Genomic DNA, 20,293 nt, shown 5'->3' on the forward strand with positions numbered 1-20,293 from the left:
ACCAAGAATGCATTCTTCAGTATATCAAGATTTTCAAGAGATCAGAGGTTGAAGTTTTAGAGCAAATACATATATCTACTGCTTCGCGCAAAGAATGTCTTTAAAGCAGCTTGTGGATTTGCTCATAAAATTTATGTATGTCAGCATATCTTTAACAAGTACCTAGGGATTTTCTGTTGTCTAATCAAGCCTTCGGATATTGAACATATTATTATTGCTAACGTTAATGAAGTTGAAAACAAAGGTTTCCCAAGTGACTGTAATAATCCACTTCTTATTTAGAAAAGTACAGGCATTTGAAGTGATGTGATTAAAGTGCAAAAAATATTGTTTCTCTTGTACAAACTTGCAGACTGCTTCCTATTGATTTTCTGAGTCATGACTTGGCACTAAATTACTATGCTGTTACAAAATACAAGCAACAGAGAACAAATGATGTAATCTATCTGTTATGTAGGTGAATGTTATTTCACTTGAGAAAGATGCTTTTCTGTATAAAAGCATATGGCAATCAGAAGTTCATAAGAAATAATATTTTTACATTACAATGCATATAAACTGTTTCTTATTTGTAGTTGACGGGGAAAAAGTGTGGTGCAAGTAACTGTCAATTTCTTTAGACACAGGATACAATAGAAATTAATATTTCATAATGTTTTATAAGAAAGCCAGAGTGTTCTAGTAGTTTCTTTGTTTAAAAACGTTTGGATTTTCATTTTTTATGTTTTAAGATCAAATTCATACTTGTTTGAGAGTTCCCTGAAGAGATTGGACAAGTTAAATGTCTGGTTAACAACTTTCAGAATACTTTCACGAGAGCTAACTGGGAATTTCTTGGAATTTTCACCCAAAATATATATTTTTTAATCCAATTATGAGTTTGTACAGAGCACGGAGATCATATAGGAGGATTCCTAGAACTAGACTACTTGTTATACTAACTGTGCTGGGCAATTAGTCTCACTATAAATGCAGCATACAACAGCAAAATGCAGTCTTCAGCTCAGTTCACTTCTGATTATCTTCCATAAAAGTAAAGGTTTTCCCTTGACATTAAGTCTACTTGTGTACAACTCTGGGGGGTGGTGCATATCTCAATTTCTGAGCCAGTGTTATCTGTAGACACCTCCTAGGTCATTTAGCTGGCATGACTGCATGGAGCGCCATTACTTTCCCGCCAAAGTGGTACCTATTGATCTACTCACATTTGCATGTTTTTGAACTGCTAGGCTGGCAGAAATTATCTTCCATAGATGCACAAAAACCCAAAACACAGCTACACATTTAGTGTTGTCCGACTGCAACCTTTAATGAAGAGGGAATTTGCATAGAAGAGGGAATTTCAGCTGGTGTCCCTTAGCACATTAAAGTGTGTTCTACATAACCACTAAAAGTACAGGAACCCTCTCCAGTTTTCATTCTGCTATCCATTACTTAAGAAACCATGTGTGGTTGGCTCTCAGTAGATTGCTTTATCTCCTTTTCTCTTTCTCATGATAAAATTGATAGGGTAGGAAGGAGGAAGAAAATGCTGTGATGAAAAAGAAGGCAGTTGATTAAGAAGCAGTAAGGAAATAACTATGTCTCGGTGAGAATGCTCCAAACCATTTAACATGCCCATACACCTACACACTAGTCAATTTTGCTACCCCTTCTCAGGATTCACCATTTCACAAGGACTTACTACTTGTGCAGTTAATTGCCTAGGAAAAAATGCTGCTATCCACATATATTTGCATACTAAAAATACACTGACTGTCCAGAATTCTGTCGGTGCATTATGCCAGCTTAAGCACAGCAGTGTAGATCGTAGCTACATGAAAGAAAAGACTGCAAATACCATGGCTGTGACGAAACAGGATGCTCAGAGCCAACAGATTTTATCTACCTTCCTTTGCCATCACTATGCAGCTCTGATAAAATAAATGGCAAGCATTGTGCACCAACAGGACTCTGGAATTTATATCTAATCATGCATGGAAGACATGTTGACACTATGCATGGGAGGGAAATCATAGCAAGAGAAAGATATATTATGTAGCTTGCAAATCATGTGTTTACTATGTTCTACACCTTCAAAATTTTATAAGAGGACAAAGGTCAGAATACACTTTCTAATGTCTTCGGACGCAAACAACATTGCATGATAACTTTGTTTGTGTCTGAAGTACCACAAAGTTAACATAAAGAAAAGATGGCAGTATCAGCTTTCCAGTAACATATTATAAATAATTACAGGCTTTGAAATGTCTCCTGTATCATTATCTTATCCTTGTGTCTTCCCCTTTTAAATTACAATGATATGCAAGTAGAAAATTGTTTAGTTTTGTTCTAGTGTTTGGTATGATATTCCTAACCAAAGCGGTATGTTAGGAGAAGAGCCCACTTTATTTTTATAATTTTACAGGCAGTCCCCAAGGCACAAACATTCAACTTAAAAATGACTCATAGTTAAGAACGGGGGTGAGACAACAGGAAGTGAGAGAAATCTACCCCTAGGAAGGGAAATTCACTCCCGAAAGAGTTATCATGGGAAAAGGTGGCTCTACTGAAGCTTTAATCACCAATCCTTGTTTCCACAACAAGCCAAACAAACAGCACAGGAATGTGAACCCTTCCCTATGGTATCCAAAGCTTGCTTATACAAATATATAGTCCGGAGTTACACTTAAAATGTACATGTTCTGACTTAAATGCAAATTCAACTTATGAACAAATCTACAGAATCTATCTTGCCCACAATTTGGGACCTGCCTATATTTATAAATGAAATAAACTTGTTTGGGAAGCATACAAGTTAAGAAAATGATATAATGAAAATGATCTGGCATTTAAATAAGCCAGATAAAATGGACAACAGCATATAAATAAAATCAAAAATGAAACCAGCAGCAAAGATAGAACACTGTAAATATTTTAAATTTACAGCGGATTTAAATTTATAGCGGATAGGTCATCCGCTATAACTGTGGATGACACAAAGGCTTTGACCATTATACATTTATTAGCCTTTAAGGTGCCAAAATAACGTCGGTTGTTTCTGCTTCAGTATCTAGCTATTCCTATGGAAACTTCCAATCTTGTGAGTTGTTTTGACTGTGAACACACTTTAAGTATGTATGTAACCTGTAATTATATACTCTCAGAAATCCAGTTCATTTAAATTTATAATTAATAAGGAACTACTTTTAACAACAAACTCTACTGATGCTGAAAAGAGAAGTAGTAGACCCTTTCTTCTCAACAACTTCTGCCAGGGCTTCAATGTCACATATTAACTGAATTTCATATAAAAACCTGTTTAGCTAGGTGCTTTACAGCATACATTACTATTACTAGATGGAATTGGTTTTATGTTTGTGTTAGTGGAAACCTTGGTATATACAGCGCATAAACCTTAAGAGTAAATAAAAAAGCTCAGAATGAATATGGGTTGACACAATGTGAAATCACACCAGCCTGCCCTTTTGTTGTTTGCCAACGGAAAATAAAAACATTACATTTAAGCCCACATGTTAATATCATTCGATCATATGTATTAAATGATCATATGAAACTTTCTATGGGATTCCTTTTACATCAGTAGTGGCGAGTGAAATGTATATGGAGGGAGTCTTTTATTGTGGACCCTATACCCAACTTCTACAAACTCAGTTGAATGTCTGTATAGAGATTAGACAAACTATGGTCACAAATGGCGGAAAAGTAAGATTCAGAGTCAAAGAGAACTCTTCCTGCATACATTTCATGAAGACATTTAAGTACCTGGTGTGCATCTCTCTAATCAATGGCACACCATTTGAAAATGTTTATAAGCCAACATATCTTAATTGGTTAAAAGTGAAGTAGGGATTTAGAGCTTGCCATTAAAAATAGGTTTATACATTACCAAAATGAGATGGTCTTCCTGATCACAAATAGCATTCTTACCTAAGAGAAAGCAGTAAAAGTAGTCATTAGCTTGTATCTACAAAAAACAAACAAACAAAAACAAAACTTCCAAGGTAACTATTTCTGATATCTTGGCAACTGTGAAACAACCCTGGAAAACAAAGGAAGTGACACCAGAACAGGAAATTGCAATTTGTTTTAAACAGGAATTGAAATTAAAAGGAAAACAGGAAAAGAAAGGAAATTTAGTGTTAGCTAATACAGTAAAAGCCACCTTAGGGAGTAGTAAAATAAAGCTAATTTAGCTGTTTAGAGGTGGTCTTTATACCAGAAAGGTAATACAAGATTTATACTGTGTTTACATTGGGGTTTGACTTCTGGAAACAAGTACTTCTAATTCTGAATAGACTGCATTATGAATATATGGCTCAGTCAAACTTACGATAGAGATGATGCAGAATCTAATATTTCTGGTGCATCTTGCTATCTGGCATTTTGTGCATAGGGATGCTGATTGCCTTTAATAATAAGCAACCTAACAAGCATATTAGAAAGTCGTGCTAAAACAGAATGCTTGAGAGTTGTAGTTTATGGTAAACAAGGCAACATGTTGCCAAAAACCATTCAGTCACTCATGCTGCAAGCAGAAATGTCTAAACAAGACATGGCTTTGTTTTTAAAAAAAAGTAGTTTGTTGATTATTGTATAAAAACTCGTAACCTGCATTGTCCCTTCACCAAAAAGAGAGAGGATAACTCCCAATGATTTGCTGGGGTAATAGACAAGCTAGAGTGTACAGATGTCTTCATAATTTGGATGTCACAATGAACAAACGTCCACAGTTTGCTTGCCTATTCTGTCCTGAAGTCAGGTAGTGACAGGTAGCATGTACTAACAGAAGTGCTGTTGGGGGTTGCTCTGTATATACAACAACTTGGCTACATCAATGTGCCCTAGTTAACCCACCTAAATGTTTTTCAAGGACACCCACAAGTGCACCCCATTCCAGTTGTCCATCAAAAAGTTATTATAGTATGAATAGCTGTGGTCAAATCTGGCATCCCTAGGAAGGGTTGCATTGAGCATACCAGCTGAAACAAAATACATACTTCTAGCTACAACAGCCACTTGGCCTTCCAGAGGAATCATGGGTGAAAGAGCATCTTCAAGCTGTGAACCTGGACATTTAGAGGGAGTATATATCCATTCAGAAAAGGCTATAATCACAAACCTGTTCGCCTTTCTGCTGGCCAAGATAAATTTGGTCTTCTACAAACTGGGCTTTAATTTTTTTCATTCCAACTAGACAGTGAATCAGAACTTCTATTCTTTGCTTAGTATAAGCTGTTTAGGTCAAGTAAGTGGCCCTCTGCACCACCTTCTGGGAGCATTCGGACAAAACATGGTCAGAACTAACACAAAATGGGGTCTCCACTTCTCATTAAAATGCCCACAAAGACATCATGATTCATGGTGTCAAATGCTGCTTAGAGGTCAAGCAGAACATTCATCTTATGCAGTTCCATCAAGATAACCAGAGTTGCATTTGTCCAAAGAACAGACGCAATCCCAGGTTGGAACAGATCAAAATAGTCTCCTTTATCCAAGAAATTCTGGAGCTGTGCTACTACCACTCAGTCTAAAAACTTATTTTAAAAGAGAAATTGGAGACGGGGGTTATAGTTGTCTAGGGTGGTGTGGTTTTTTGAACAGAAATCTCATAACTTGTTTTCTCAGAGGCATTGGAGAACAACTTTCTCAAAAGAGATAAAATACGTAATTCCCCAGACTCCAAATACTGGAACACGTATCAACACACTTAAACTGATTGACACTGAGTTAAAGGGAATAGAAATGAAGGCTTTCTTCTTTCAGAACATAATGTCTTGGATTTCCACTGGGTCTGTTCTAGTCATGGTTAAGTCTTCATCCAACATAATGGGCCTTTGCACAATAGTCTTTTCAGAACCACTGTAGTAAAGTAGAACATCCATTTTTCATAATTCCTCTCCCCTGCTTATCTATTTAAGACTTCCATCAATTGCTAAAACACATACATGCACACCCCTTGCAAAATGTAGACCCACTCTAGAAACAGTTAATCTCTGTTTATAGTTTATAAGAAACTACTATCTGTACAAAACTCTGTTGCTGAGAAAAAGGTGTCTTTCTGAGGGGCAAAGGGAGGAGATTCTGATTAATCAATCTTGGAAACAGAATGCCACATCAAACAGATTTTTTTCTGTCAGACCAGTCTTAACAGTCATAATATTTTCAGCTCTGTGACCAATTCTACCCATTATGACTGTATATTTTAAACAACAAAAGACAAATGATTTTCATTTTTCCGATAGAATGTACATCCCTTTGTGTTTCCAATTTATGTGAATGAATATGAATCATCCTGCACTCAACTAGGCGCATCTATTATATCATTTAATCTACAGCAATACTGCAATTACTTGTACTTACTGAATCTGACAAGATGATACAAGTCTTGCTTTGTTGATTTACCAAATTCTGGCCCATCTTTCAGTCTCTACCAAGCTTGTATTTTAGGCTTTATAATGAGATTGCTTTGGCTACAGTCAAAATTATTTATCAAGAATAGAAAACCAAAGCTGAGCAAATTGATGGAACAGTAGAAGATATCTGGTCAAAGTTAAGACTACCTTGAAGACAAGGGTTATCACTTTTACAAAACGCAAATCATTTTGTCTCCATATTTTGTCTCATTTTTGTGGAATAACTGATATTTTAAATTTTTTTAGAGTGTTCATATATATATAGTCTACTTGACTTGGTTGATGGGAGGCAGAATAGCATTCTTAATCCCCACCCACACACCAGAATTGTATGTTCTTTCTTGCATATGAACCAGAAGGTTTCTTTTCAGTAATTTATTTCTGTAATTCAAAGTATTCAAAGACATAGGTATGTTTGAGAAAAAGATTTCTAGCATACATTTTTCATGGACTCAGTTCACCTCATTGGATAAAGTAGACTGGAGTCCACTAAAGGTCTTGCTAGACTTTTTGGTACCATTCTGTTATCTGGGCGGACTCCGAAAGGGGACCTAGACAGAGAAGGATAATCCATTTTATTGGGGGGGGGGGGGTATTAAAGGAGGAAATCAATTTCTCTACTTTTATTCCCCTCCCCGCTTTCCCATATCATAAAGAAGGGTTATTTTCATGACACTGACATGGGTAGGAAGAATAATAGGAAAACAGGGGGAAATGGTTTCACTCCTTCAACCCCTCTCCAACCGTAAAGTGGATTAGCTTTCTCTGTCTATCACCTCTTAGTGGCCTCCTCCCAGATAATGGAACAGTATGGAATTTTGTTCTAGGTTAGTCTCAAGGGTGTCTCTCCAGTTGTTAAGATATAGCACCCTCACCTAATTATACTGTATGTCACTAAAATAGACCAATAAAGGCTACAGTAAAAAATTGGATCCGACTTATCAACAACTTAAAGTTCATCAATTTGGATTTTTTTTAATCATTTGCGTGAGATATATGGTTCAATTTTGGCTGAATGTAGACTTGGCTTGACAAACGTTTTTATGCAATTTTGACAGGTTTTGTAATGTTGCATTAGATCCATTTTGCATGGAACCTGAAAAGTTTTTTTAAAGGGCAACATGTACTTCTAGTCAGATTTTATTTCATTCCCATTCTAAGGAATACCACGAACCCACTTTATGTCAGAGAGTACCAGGTAATTTCCTAGTCTAGAATATCATTTCAAGTCTTTGACTGTCTAAACTAGACCTTGGACTCCAGATCTCAGAATTCCTGAGTATTGGAATGGCTGGCTAGGGCTTCTGGGGGAGGCCCAAACACCTGGAGGGCTGCAGGGTGTGAACGACTAGCCTAGACAAAGCCACATGCACGATAGCACGTTGAGTGAACATCAATAGGAGCAATGCCAACTAAATTTTCTAGTAACTTGTAAAGCTCTTTTCAAAGTGATTTTACAATTTCTCTTATCTGTCAACAATCCTGGGAGGTGTATTTAAAGAAAGATTTTCCTAGCATTATTAATAGTTTAATAGTTACATAAAGAGTTGAAACTGGGTCTAAGCAAAACCAACATCTCAATGCTGCCTAGAAGTTGGCAGAATTTCAGAGACTGTTGCTGTGTGCCTTCAAGCCATTTCAGACTTATGGGGTGTTCGTGGCAGAATTAATTCAGACAGGGCTGAAAGAATGTGACTTGCCCAAGGTCACCCAGTGGTTTTCCATGGCCAAGCCAGAATATGAACCTGGTCTCACTGTGTCCTGGTCCAGCACTCACCACTACATCATGCTGACTCTCTTTAAGGAAGAACTGAAATTTTCTGGAGGAGAGTCTTGAGGAACAGTAACTTCTAAGAGATAATAATCTCCCCAAGGGGACTCGGGGCAGCTTACATGAGGCCACACCCATCAATACAGTAAACACAATATAACACAAAAACATAACAGAAAATCAGAAAATAAAATAACATAAAATACAAAACCAATGTAAATAAGCAGCACAACAACATAAAATCAAAACATTATTAAAAATTATCAGAGTGGGCAGGGCCAAATTCAAAGATTAAAATTTTAAAACACTGGAAGATAGGGTAGTGTAAAATATCAGAAGGGGATCTGGGGGATAAGGTAGGATTTAATTGCACAAACCAGAAAATAAAGTGCTTCTGAGGGCATTTTATGCAGAGTTTGGTCAGGGATTATCATACATTCAATCATTGAAGGCACATTGGAACAGCCAAATTTTCAGGCTCCTCCCGAAGGTTGCCAGGGTGGGGCTTGCCTAATATCTCTGGGGAGTGAATTCCAGAGATGAGGGGCCACCACAAAGAAGGCCTTCTCTCTCATCCCAACAAGTCATGCTTGCGATGAGGGCGGGAGCGAGAGAAGGGCCTCTCCAGAAGATCGAAGAGATCGCGTGGGTTCATAGACGGAAATGCAGTCGCGCAGGTAGGCAGGTCCCAAACTGTTCAGGGCTTTGTAGGTGAGAACCTGCACCTGAATGGGGACCGGAAAATAAATGGCAGCCAGTGGAGCTCTTTAAACAGGGGGGTTGACCGCTCCCTGTAACCCGCACCAGTTAGTAGCCTGGCTGCCGCTCAATGGACCAGTTGGAATTTCTGAGCTGTCTTCAAGGGCAGCCGCATGTAGAGCGCATTGCAACAGTCCAATCTAAAGGTAACTAAGGCGTCGACCAAAACTGACTTCACGAGGTATGGTTGCAGCTGGCGCATGGGTTTCAATTGTGCAAAGGCCCTCCCAGCCACCGCCAACGCCTGGGCTTCAAGCGTTAGTGCTGAATCTAGGAGGACACCCAAATCTAGAAGGACACCCATTATTCCTTGCACTTCTCTTCCATTTTTTTCGTACAGGCTACCAGTCAAACTGAGATCCATATCTGTAGACACTGAGGTATCTAAACAGTATGAGAATTATAGTCACTTAGAAGCTTAAAACAGACTAATGGGTGGTGCTGCACTACATCATCTAGAATCCATGGAGAAGTCTCCAAATTTCACTTATGGATGCAGACAATACATAAGAGTGCACATATGGCCAGAGTTTAACTTGGGTCGCAACTGTTCACTGCTGAAGAGACAACTTGCTTGAAAAAAAAAAAAAAAAACAGCAACCTATCTCTTTGGCAGAAAGACTCTGGCTATCCACTTAGTTTTTTTTTCTATCATGTACAATATCTTTTTCTGCAATTCCCAGCAAAGATAGTGAAGATTTTAAAGGACAGTTGATTAAACCGAAATCAATCTAAAAGCAATTTAAAAAAAAACCTCTCAGCGGAGACAAGTTTCCAGTACTGTTTTTAACCACTGGTGCCTAACACAGTTCACTTATCAAAACTAAATATGTGTAATGTTTCATAAATATAAGGCTTGAAACAAAACGACGCGTAATCAGATCTGGCATGAAAAGGAGGAAAAATGTATAGGGTGAGGTAAGTGTGATCATACTACCCTGCAGAAGAACAGCGGATGGCAGGCCTTCAGCACATTACTTAGACACTAAACAGTGGATTGCTAGAGATAATTCTCAGGTAAACTTTCCATGAGCCACTACGTCATCCTTCCATAACCTCCCAGCATTAATCATGTCAGTAGTAGCCTGATGCAACCAAGGAAGAATGTCTGATTTACAGGGAGGCAGGGCAATGCTCAGAGAACAAACACACTGGCATGTCAAGAAAGGAAACGCCAACTCAAATTTAACTTCAGCTCTACAACTTCTCCCAGGAGAAAACAAACATTTTCCATATTTTCCCTCCAGGCATGTTGTTTACACAGAGATTACCCCTAAGGGCCATTGCTTAAACGATAATTTTCTGACTCTCCTCTTGGATGTCACTAAAATTATTATGCGTGAAGTTGTCCAGAAGTATCTCATTGCTGTATTAGACCCATGTTTCTCCTAGTTTCTTCTGCTTGAATCACATGGAGCCCAGTCTCTACATCTTTCCAGTTGTGATACAATGTTTGTGATGGCACGTCCGAGCCTTTGGGAAAACTATAGTGTTTGGCTTTACTCAGGGTCCATCTGTATATCTTCTGTTAAGATTAAGACCCTTCGCAGACAGAGGCAATTTAGGCAAGGTGAAAAGATAACCAAAATGAGTTCACTGCAAACCAGATGAATAAAGGGTTAACTCCACCTGGGACAACCATAAGGTAACTTAAAACAGTACATTACAGAAGGCGCCTTTTCTGGCTGCAGTCATCTCTCTGGATTCTTCTGCCTGTAGTGCAAAGCGAAGGTTATAAACTGTCTCAATTTTCTTTCTTGTGAAGCATAAGCTTGTCATACGCTTCTGTTGTCATTTGGACTGATGGTATAAAAATACTGCTGAATGCAGGAGCTAAGGATGCCTGTTTTTGGATTGCTAGGCCTAGGGTTACCAGACAATCCCAAGCCCAAGTCACAGTAGCTCTGCTGTAGAAAGAGGAGGAGTCCTGCAAGAGAGCTCTATACAGGGAAATGGAACAGACCAACTAAGGCTGGCCTCTGGGGGAGATTCTAAGCTCCATCCAAAACTAATACAAAGGAAGGTATCTACACTATTGGGAAAACCTATAAACAGGGGAAACTGAAGCAGAGGAGAGGAAAAGGTGGAGCCAAGGTTTCACAATATTGTAACATTTACTGCAATGATCAGAGGATTAAAAATAATGAAACCTGCAAAATACCAACAGAAATGCATGCAGAAGTAGAATTTTATTGAATCCCCATGGCTCTGGATGATAAACCCCGGATTCCATTTTACCTCCTTGCCCTCTCCTCTGCAAAGTAACACTTATAAACCCAAAATATACAACTTAAAAACTGCTCAGACAAAAGTCCTTTAATGTCCAGTAAACATATGAAGCACGGGGTGTTATTCACATCCAGCCGATGCCAATATTCCCGACTACCACAAATTTAACATTATCACAAAGGGAAGTATGCAGATTAATCTGCATGGGCAGGCATAATTTGGGAAAATAACTCTATATATGACCATATATCGTAAGATTTCAGGGCAGTCTTACAATGAAATCAGTTTGAAAAAATCAAACACTTAAAAGACTAAAATTATTTCAGCATTCTTCAAAAACAGAAGCTCCCTGGTTATTATTGCTGAAGGCAAACCTGCCACAAATTGTATGCAGCAGATAGATTGGGACTGTAGCTATAGTTAAAGGTCATGATCTCACTTCCTATGCACACTTCCATTAAGGAGGAGATGTCTCCTTTGATGTAGCCATATTTGGAGTTTTTCTACATATAGCAATATAAGTTGAAAACTTGTGAATGTGATGAAGTTTTGGAAGACTAGACATTGGGGAAGGAGCACTGTTTTTGGTAGAAGCCTGTTTTAACATAACTTAGTCTGAATCTTATCCAGCTTTGCTGACTTGTTGATATGGTAAAGTTGTCAAGGGTGAACTAGGAAATATCCAGTACAAATCTCGGTACTAGGTCACTATGTAGTTTTTAATCCAATCTCAGTCTCCATCTGAATTGATAGATCATGAATGTGAAATGGCTGGAAATATTTATTCATTTTTATTTGACCCATATTTAAATTGTTCTCTGCTTGTTATATGCTTGAAATGCTATGCAATTCCAAATTAAACAATGCAATAAAATTAGCATTCCCTTCCCATTACAAACACATGTAAGAAGCAAGAACACATAATATAATGACATTGGAGTGACAAATCTATTTATAAATGTACATCTTACAAATAAAGCAATGGAACAGCACTGTTTTCAGGCAGAGTTGGATCCCAGAAGGACACCATAAAATTGAAACAGATTTCACAAAATGATTGGAAACAGGTATTTATATGAATAAGCCTCAGATGTTTTGGCTCCCAGTTTCCTCGGTGATGTCAGCTGGAATGGGAGTGATAAACAGCATCCAGTGGCAGCTACAGCATTCCCAGAATGAAAGCACAGAATTCAAAAGATTGTGCTGGAGGCAACAGTAATATTATCCTCTGGGTTAAACCCATACACTGTCAATATATATTTGCATATTTACTTTTAAAGGTGAGACAAGAGAGAATAGTGATATTTCTACTATATATTGTTCTGCCTCCCAGAATGGATCACCATCAGATATACTCAAACTCACACTCCAGGCGGCTGCAACAATTACCATTAGGAAGATTAAATAAAGGAAAACAAGATAATAATTGCATAGTAATTTGATCAAGAACCCATTTTATGTTCAAGAACCAGCAAGGGATGAACTAGACGCAATATAGTGGATGTTTATGTACCTTAAACATAGGCTATTTAGCTACAGAAACAATTTTTACTGTAATGTGATAAAGGTGATGGAACAAGTTTGATATCTGCCAGTAAGACAATTATGATAAATGACAATTAGCCACTAGTAAGAGCCCATGATCTTATATCTCTTCCAGCAGGTCAACCCAGCCAGTGTTAAGCATGCATTTTAAACTCATGTCATGTGTTTTGGCCTCTGTCCTGTGTGATTAATGTGTATTTTACAGAAATGCTTCGCTCCATATATTTTATGGAATTGAATTTTAATGTGTATTTGTTGAATTTGTATAGTATTTTTGTGTTTTTAACTGTGCTGTGACCCACCTCGAGCCGTGAGGAGAGGCAGGTATGAAATAATAATAATAATAATAATAATAATAATAATAATAAGGTTTTTAATATGTTTTGATAGATTATGAGTTTTAATTGCTTATATGTATAGATTGTTTATATTTTTATGTGTCGTTGTTTACCTGTTGAATTTTAGCCAGATTTGTAAGCCACCTTGACTCCCCTCTCAGGTTGAGAAAGGCGGGGTAGAAATGAAGTAAATAATAATTATAATTACTATTAAGTAACTCATGCATTTAATCCTGTATCTTATCTTTTCTCAGATTCACACATCTCCAAAGATATGTCTCTACTTTGGGATCTAGCCAATATTAGTACAGGTACAAGGGAACATCAGTTGAGTCACAAATGCATCATGCCCCCCCCCCCTCCACACACACACACACTTTATATCTGTTGCTCTTGTAGACAGAAGCAGTCATACATTACTCAGTTGAACAAAAGGGGCTATGAAAGGTCATTGGAGGCCAAAACCTAAATAATTTCCATTCCTGGCCTGATCCTCCCAATCCCCACTTACTGGAAAACAGTAAGGGGGGGGTTGTTCAAATTAGCTACCATTTCCACTTCATCCCATGAGGATTCACTGGAGCAAAACTGGTGTCAGAATTCATCTTGTACCAAAGATGCTTCGAATTAACAGGGGAAAACACTCCAATTGATTGCAGTGGCTCTTATGAACATTGACTTATTAGGGTTTCCAGATATTTGGAAATTTCTAACCATATTGAGCTAAGCATTACTAAAGTTGCATTGCAGGCTTTCCCTTTCAGGGCGAGGAGAATAGTAGAGTCATAAACTGAAGTGCATTATATTTGAGGTCAAAACCTAAAACTTAGGGATGAACTCTTGTAATACTACAAAAAATCAAATTCTGATTGTGTGAACAGAGGGAGCCCTGGTAATCTTATTAAGTATGACACATTGTGCATCAACAGCAGCTACACATTCAACTCAAATAAAGTACAATAGTGGTGTAACTTTTGGACTATGACACTAGAGACTGGGGCTCAAATTTCTGCTCGGTCATAGAAACCTACTGGGTGACTTTTAGAATCTCACTCTCAGAGGAAGTCAAGGGCAAACCCCCTCTGAACAAATCTTGCCAAGAGGACCCCAGGACAGGTTTACTTTGTGGTCATTGTTAAGTCAAAAATGACTTGAAGGTACAAAGGAACAACAGCCATATCAAATAAAAATCTAAAAATGTGTATAAAATATACACATATGGTCTTTTCTTACACTGAGATTATCCCTCCCTCACTCCAAAGGCCAGAAAAAAGACCAGGTCCTGATACTCAATGTCAGGGCCAGATATCAGACAATATGTTCCCAGTAAGCTTCTATAGCCCTGTTGAAGTGAGTATTATCAATGATTATTGATAAGGACAATAATGGCTATTAATATATTGGGACCCCAGCCTCTCACAGGAATGGACTTTTTCTCAAAAAACTGAACCTATCACTTCTAATTTTTTTTTTTGAAGAATTGCTAAAAATGACAAATAAATAATCCTCATGGTGTTGGTAGACAGGCATTATGAAAAACACTGTCCCTCTCCAAGGCTGCAGCACCAGCAGTGAGTAAGAGGCACATCATTCTGTCTGCATGAGAAGCTGCTCCCACAAAGCAAATGTCCACATCTGGTGTTACAGACTAAAGGCGCTTGCACTGCAGATTTCCCAGCTTTATAAAAATTTTCTAAATCCAAGCGTCTACACCAGAAAACTTACCATATTTATTCAAATCTAATGCTCACCTTTTTTTGGGCTAAATTACTTTCCCAAAATTACGGTGTGCATTAGATTTGCGTAATATGGTAAGCAAAAGGGGAAGCTACTTCAGGAGCATCTGGATTCATTCTCCAACATAGATGCACCCCAAGGTTTTCTTTTACACTGGACTTCTAAGAGCCCTTTCACACAGCCCTATATCCCATAATATCAAGATAAAAAGTCCCACAATATCTGCTTCGAACTGGGTTATCTGAGTCCACACTACCATATATTCCAGTTCAAAGCTGATAATGTGGGATTTTCTGCCCTGATATGCCTATCTTTGCTATTGCATCTCTTTCTATGAACTGGCATGAACTCTAAGATCTTCCGGGAAGGCCCTCCTTTTGTTCCCGTCACCATCAAAAGACGCCAGGTGGAGACGCGAGCAAGGGCCTTTTCGGTGGTAGCCCCCCGCCTCTGCCACATCCTTCCAAGAGAAATAAGACAGGCCCCATCCCTCCCCTCTTTTTGTAAGAGCTTGAAGACCTAGTGGTTTCAACAAGCCTTTGAGCATGACCAATACTAGCCCAGCCCTAGATTATGTTACATTATGGCCTTGCACTTCCTACTTACTGCCCCGGTCATTCCTCTAATAGGCACTGGAAATGAGCAACCACAGGCCCATACTTGCTATTGCTGTTAGCCGGTTATAGTACTTTATCCAACTCCCTGGCCCCTATATTTTGATTTTGAACTAGCCTCGGCCTGGCCTTTTAAAATTGTCTTCACCCTTTTTCCTCGCCCTAACAAATAGGCACAAAGAACAGGAAGGATTATTTTTTAATATATATGTGTGTTGTGACATTTTTATGCTTATGTTGTTTTGTTAATTTTATGCTTACGTTGTCCACTCTATATGTTTTGGTCTTGTTACTTGGAAACCACTCTGAGTTCCCTCAGGGAGATAGAGCAGTATATAAATAAAAGTTTTATTATTTATTATTTATTGATATTCTGGAATATAGGGCTGTGTGGAAGGGCCCTAACACTTTTGTTTTTAAAGAAGGAATTATAAGCATGCAACCAATGTAATTTGCACCTTTTTTTGTCGAAATTACAAATAGAGCACTTTTTGCTACTACACATTACATTTGCGAGCAAATACTTTTTTTGGTTCCAGGATTTTGAATATCGAGGTATGTGTTAGATTTGATGGTGCATTAGATTCAAGTAAATATGGGTAATACTCTCCATGTACCTCTGAAAGTCAACATGACATGCTATATACATGATGGGCACCACAACCTAGGAAGGGTGTTGACAAACTGGAATGTGCCCAGAACGAACACAAGGTATGGAATCCATGCCCTATAAGAAGCAGCTTAGGGAACTGCGTATATTTAGCTTGGTGAAGCAAGGTTTAAGAAGAGACATGATAGCCATGTTTAAATATTTGAAATTATGCCATATTGAAGATGGAGCAAACTTGGTTTCTACTGTGCCAGAGACCAGGATTAAGAGATTTAAACTATAGGGGGGGGGGGGGGGGAGGACATTCCATCTAAACATCAGAAAGAAATTCCTGATGGAAAGAGCTGTTCAAAATTGAATATGATATTTTAGAATTTGGTGAAGTCTCCATCTTTGGAGGCTTTCTGAACAAAGGCCGGATTGCCATTTGTTGGGAATGCTGTGACTGTGTATTCCAGAATAGCAGAGGTTGGATTGGATGACCCTGGTGGTCTCTTCCAACTCCACAATTCTGATTCTAAGACCTAGCTGTGAATTCACTTGAAGTCTTAAAAATAAAGTAGCTTCTACCTGCAACTGCTCATCAAGTGTATCAAGATGTTTGAACAAAAACAATATATGGAACAGTTTATCTGATTGATTCAGCTTTAATAAAGTCTAAATGAATCAGTCTGCCTGAATGCGAATCTTCCATGACTGAATGCATAAGGGTGATATCTTTTACTCCCAAGAACAACTGCCACTGAATTAGTACCATTAAGCAAAATCAGGTGTTCATAACATTGCTCTCAACTCATATGCAATACTATGAAACTGATTTATGGTATATGAGATGTATTATGTTTGGGCTTTTAAAGTTTCTTTGTCTCAACAATTCTTGAGGTTTGTTTAGATATGAGATACAAGAACAGATATAAAAGCATTTATGACAAGTTAGTCATAGTGCATTTTGATAATGTATTAGCTCATTTTAGTACATCACATCCTATTTTGGCAGGCAACCAAATAGTGATTTGCTACTTTCTAATATATTGCTTCAGTGATAAGTATGTTGTCTTTTCATTAACAATTTAATGTTTACATTTTCCATCAAAGATAGGTAACAGTGCGATGAATGTTTATGACTGATTGGACATGTCATGTGGGAGAAAGCTTTTTAATTTAGAGAAAGATCAAATATAAAGGACATGTCAGAGGGAAATTAAAACTATGGACATAACTGGAGACGGGATCTTCAGATATACTTTCAATAACACTAAAACTTCCGGTCATTAAATGAAGCTGCATGTTAAGAGATTCAGGATAGGGAAAAGAAAGGTATTCTTCCTACAGCACATAGATAGTTAGATGAAATGCACTTTCATAAGATGTAGTACACAGTCATGATAGCTGCCAATTCAGACAACATTAAAGAGGCATAAGAAAATTAACAGAGAACAAGGATATCAATGACTCTGGTATCAGTTATGGGGAAAGATAAGCAGTAGGGGGGATATAGAGGGCTTCCCATAGACTTCAATTTGGCTCCTGCATGAACAAAATACTAGCCCAGTGCTCCTCAGAGTAGTGGTTCATAGACTGACGTGAATGTTGAACCCTTGGCTACAGGTTCCTACACATTTCCAGAAAAAGAAAAGAACTGTTGTCAGTGAGCACAAATATGATGCCAATCTCTGTATAATGGGGGGGGGGGGGGGCACAACTGCAGCTCCCCAACAATCCTGGGAAGTGATATGCTGGATCATGAAGCCCTTTGATCTCCTCCAGTATAGTTCTTATGTAAAATCTTCCTGAAATACTAGGAGAAGTGAGCTATGCATATATTCATCTTTCTCAAGAGCCTATGTAAGTGTATGAGGGCAGAGATGTGGAAAGCTGGATTCAACTCCCAGTGTATTATCTCACAGCCTAATCTGCCACACACAAGTATCCTAATTAGGGGCTCCACTATGCATGCCACATCAAATTTGGAGGTACATCATATTACAAGTGCAATGTTACCTGCTATCACAGCTTGGAAAAGTTAGCATGTAGGCTCCAACTCAATGCTGGCAAGGAGTTCTGTCAAGTACTCATCACAGAACAATAAAATCATTGAACCAGAGAGTTGGAAAGAATTGCAAGAGCCATCTAAACACAACCCCCCCCCCCCCAACCATGTAATAACACACAACTAAAATACTTAAACAAATAACTTGTTTGAAATCAACCAACCCTAAACATGTACCAGGAAAGCAACACTTTTTAATTTCAGGTTTTTAATGTCTTCCTCTGGTAGATGTTAGTACAGCCCCTCTGCAAATTATTTCATACCTCACTGTAAATCAATCTAGATACTTTCATTTGGCCTTCAATATTAGTATTTACTTATTTATTGCAACTAAAGCTAATGGAATTAAAACAAGCAAAAACATCAGAGTACAACAGCAGAGCAAAACTAGTGACAATATCACTAAGATAAAACATTATTACAATCTGTTCAGATGGCCGAACTGCCTAAAGAGAAACCACAGCTGGATGACAGATTCTGGGAATTTAGTCCACTCTGAGAGATGCACTGTCATCGTGATGTAGCTTGATCCTTTGTGCCATCCTGATAAACAGAATAGAAGATTTCTTTGTCTCAGGATAGATGTGAAGTAAAATGGTTGTTAGAGCTTGTCTTACTAAGAGCTAAAATAAAAATTCTTCCCTCCATCCCTGACATGAAATCTTCTTTTGGTCCCCACATTTCTAGTATTTCTGGGGGTGAGAAAGTGAAAATTGTTCACATTGAGAAATGTTGTATCTCCTGTGTTCTGGCTCCCTTGTTAACTTTGCCCAGGCCTTTTATTTTCTTTGGATGTCTAAACTGTATCTCTAAAGGCTAAACCTGTCTTAAGTAACTGCAATGCTAGAAACTTGAGAACTGATGTAAAATTTCCTTGGAGAAGGCAGAATTCTGATTTGTTGGGAATAGTGCTCTCACTGCTCCTCTTTCAGCCACACCCCTGCTCATTACTACCTTTTCATCAGGGAAGGAACCATGGGCATGTTATGTTCATATCACGTATATATTTATAATTTAGTCATGCCAGTGTGCAGTGGATCCTCAGTATCCATCAGAGTTAGATTCCAGGACCCCCACCCCACCCTGCCCCCCATGGAAACTCAAGTTACATTATGTATAATGATATAGTAAAATATATAGAAAATGGTGAACAGCTCAAACAACTGTCATAGAAATGATATGTGCAATGGCAAGAATCATTAACAAGGTATACCAATACAACAGCATAGTGCTTGTCCTATAGAAAAACAAAGTTTTCCTTTTGAATTTTTTTCCTAATATTTTAAACAGTGGTTGATTGAATCTATGGTGTCAATTCTGCTGCCAATAAAATATATAAAACCCAGTCGCAACATAATGTCCATTGGGTTTTCCACCATATTTCTGTTCTGTGCCATATCATCATCATAGGCAATCATCCGTGACTGAGTCTTCCAAGGGTAGAGTCTTGGTAGTGGATCCGTTAAGTGACTGTGAAGACGTATCCTGGATCCACACTGAGGACATAGATTTCTATATGGAAGGCAGTCACAACAAGGGTTTGCTTGATGCGCCTTCCTCTCGGTACATTTATTTCTTTCACCACATATTCTTGCCTCTTCAAAAATCCATAGCATTGTTGGTAACAGCTGACCTCCAATTACAACGCTCAAGAACCAAGACTTTTCAGTTCTCTGTGTTTATACTACATTTTTAAGGTCAGTTTTAAGACAATCATTGCATCTCTTTTGTTGTCCACTGACATTCCATTTTCCATTCTTGAATTGAGAATAAAGTAACTGCTTTGGGAGATATGGCCAATTTAGTGAAGTTGATGATGCAGAATCATTGCTTCAGTGTTGCTGGTCTTTGCTTCTTCCAGAATGTTGATGTTTGTCCACTTGTCTTTTCAAAAATTTTCAAGGGCAACACTTGTGGAATCTTTCTAGAAGTCTGTGCCACAACCTATATTGTGTATTTTGAGAAATCAGCCTGATACACTCAGAGAAGTAAGATATGGGCAAATATTGCTTCTCAACCATCATGTCAAGTCACCCTAGTCATCCATCAATTGACCTTTGCTGAGCTAATTGATTAATTAATATAGGGATCCCTTTTTAAATTGAACTCTTTTATTAAGACTAAAATGTATGTCAAATATAATCACTGGGAAAATTATTTCTGTAATGTGTTCTGTAATAATTTTCTACATGGTTGTATGTTTCCTCCTTTCAATTATGCTAAA

At 38.0% G+C, this 20,293-nt stretch overlaps 1 protein-coding gene and 1 pseudogene across 2 annotated transcripts in view; both read right to left on the reverse strand.

The window, feature by feature from the left end:
• Positions 1 to 9,310, reverse strand: part of LOC132770042 (beta-1,4 N-acetylgalactosaminyltransferase 2 pseudogene) — a 40,857-nt pseudogene extending 31,547 nt beyond the window's left edge.
• The window catches only part of CMSS1 (cms1 ribosomal small subunit homolog), a 236,391-nt gene that overhangs the window by 112,823 nt on the left and 103,275 nt on the right, over positions 1 to 20,293 (reverse strand). The window lies entirely within an intron of this gene.

This window comes from Anolis sagrei, chromosome 3, assembly GCF_037176765.1.
Source record: "Anolis sagrei isolate rAnoSag1 chromosome 3, rAnoSag1.mat, whole genome shotgun sequence".
In the NCBI taxonomy this organism is placed as follows: domain Eukaryota; kingdom Metazoa; phylum Chordata; class Lepidosauria; order Squamata; family Dactyloidae; genus Anolis; species Anolis sagrei.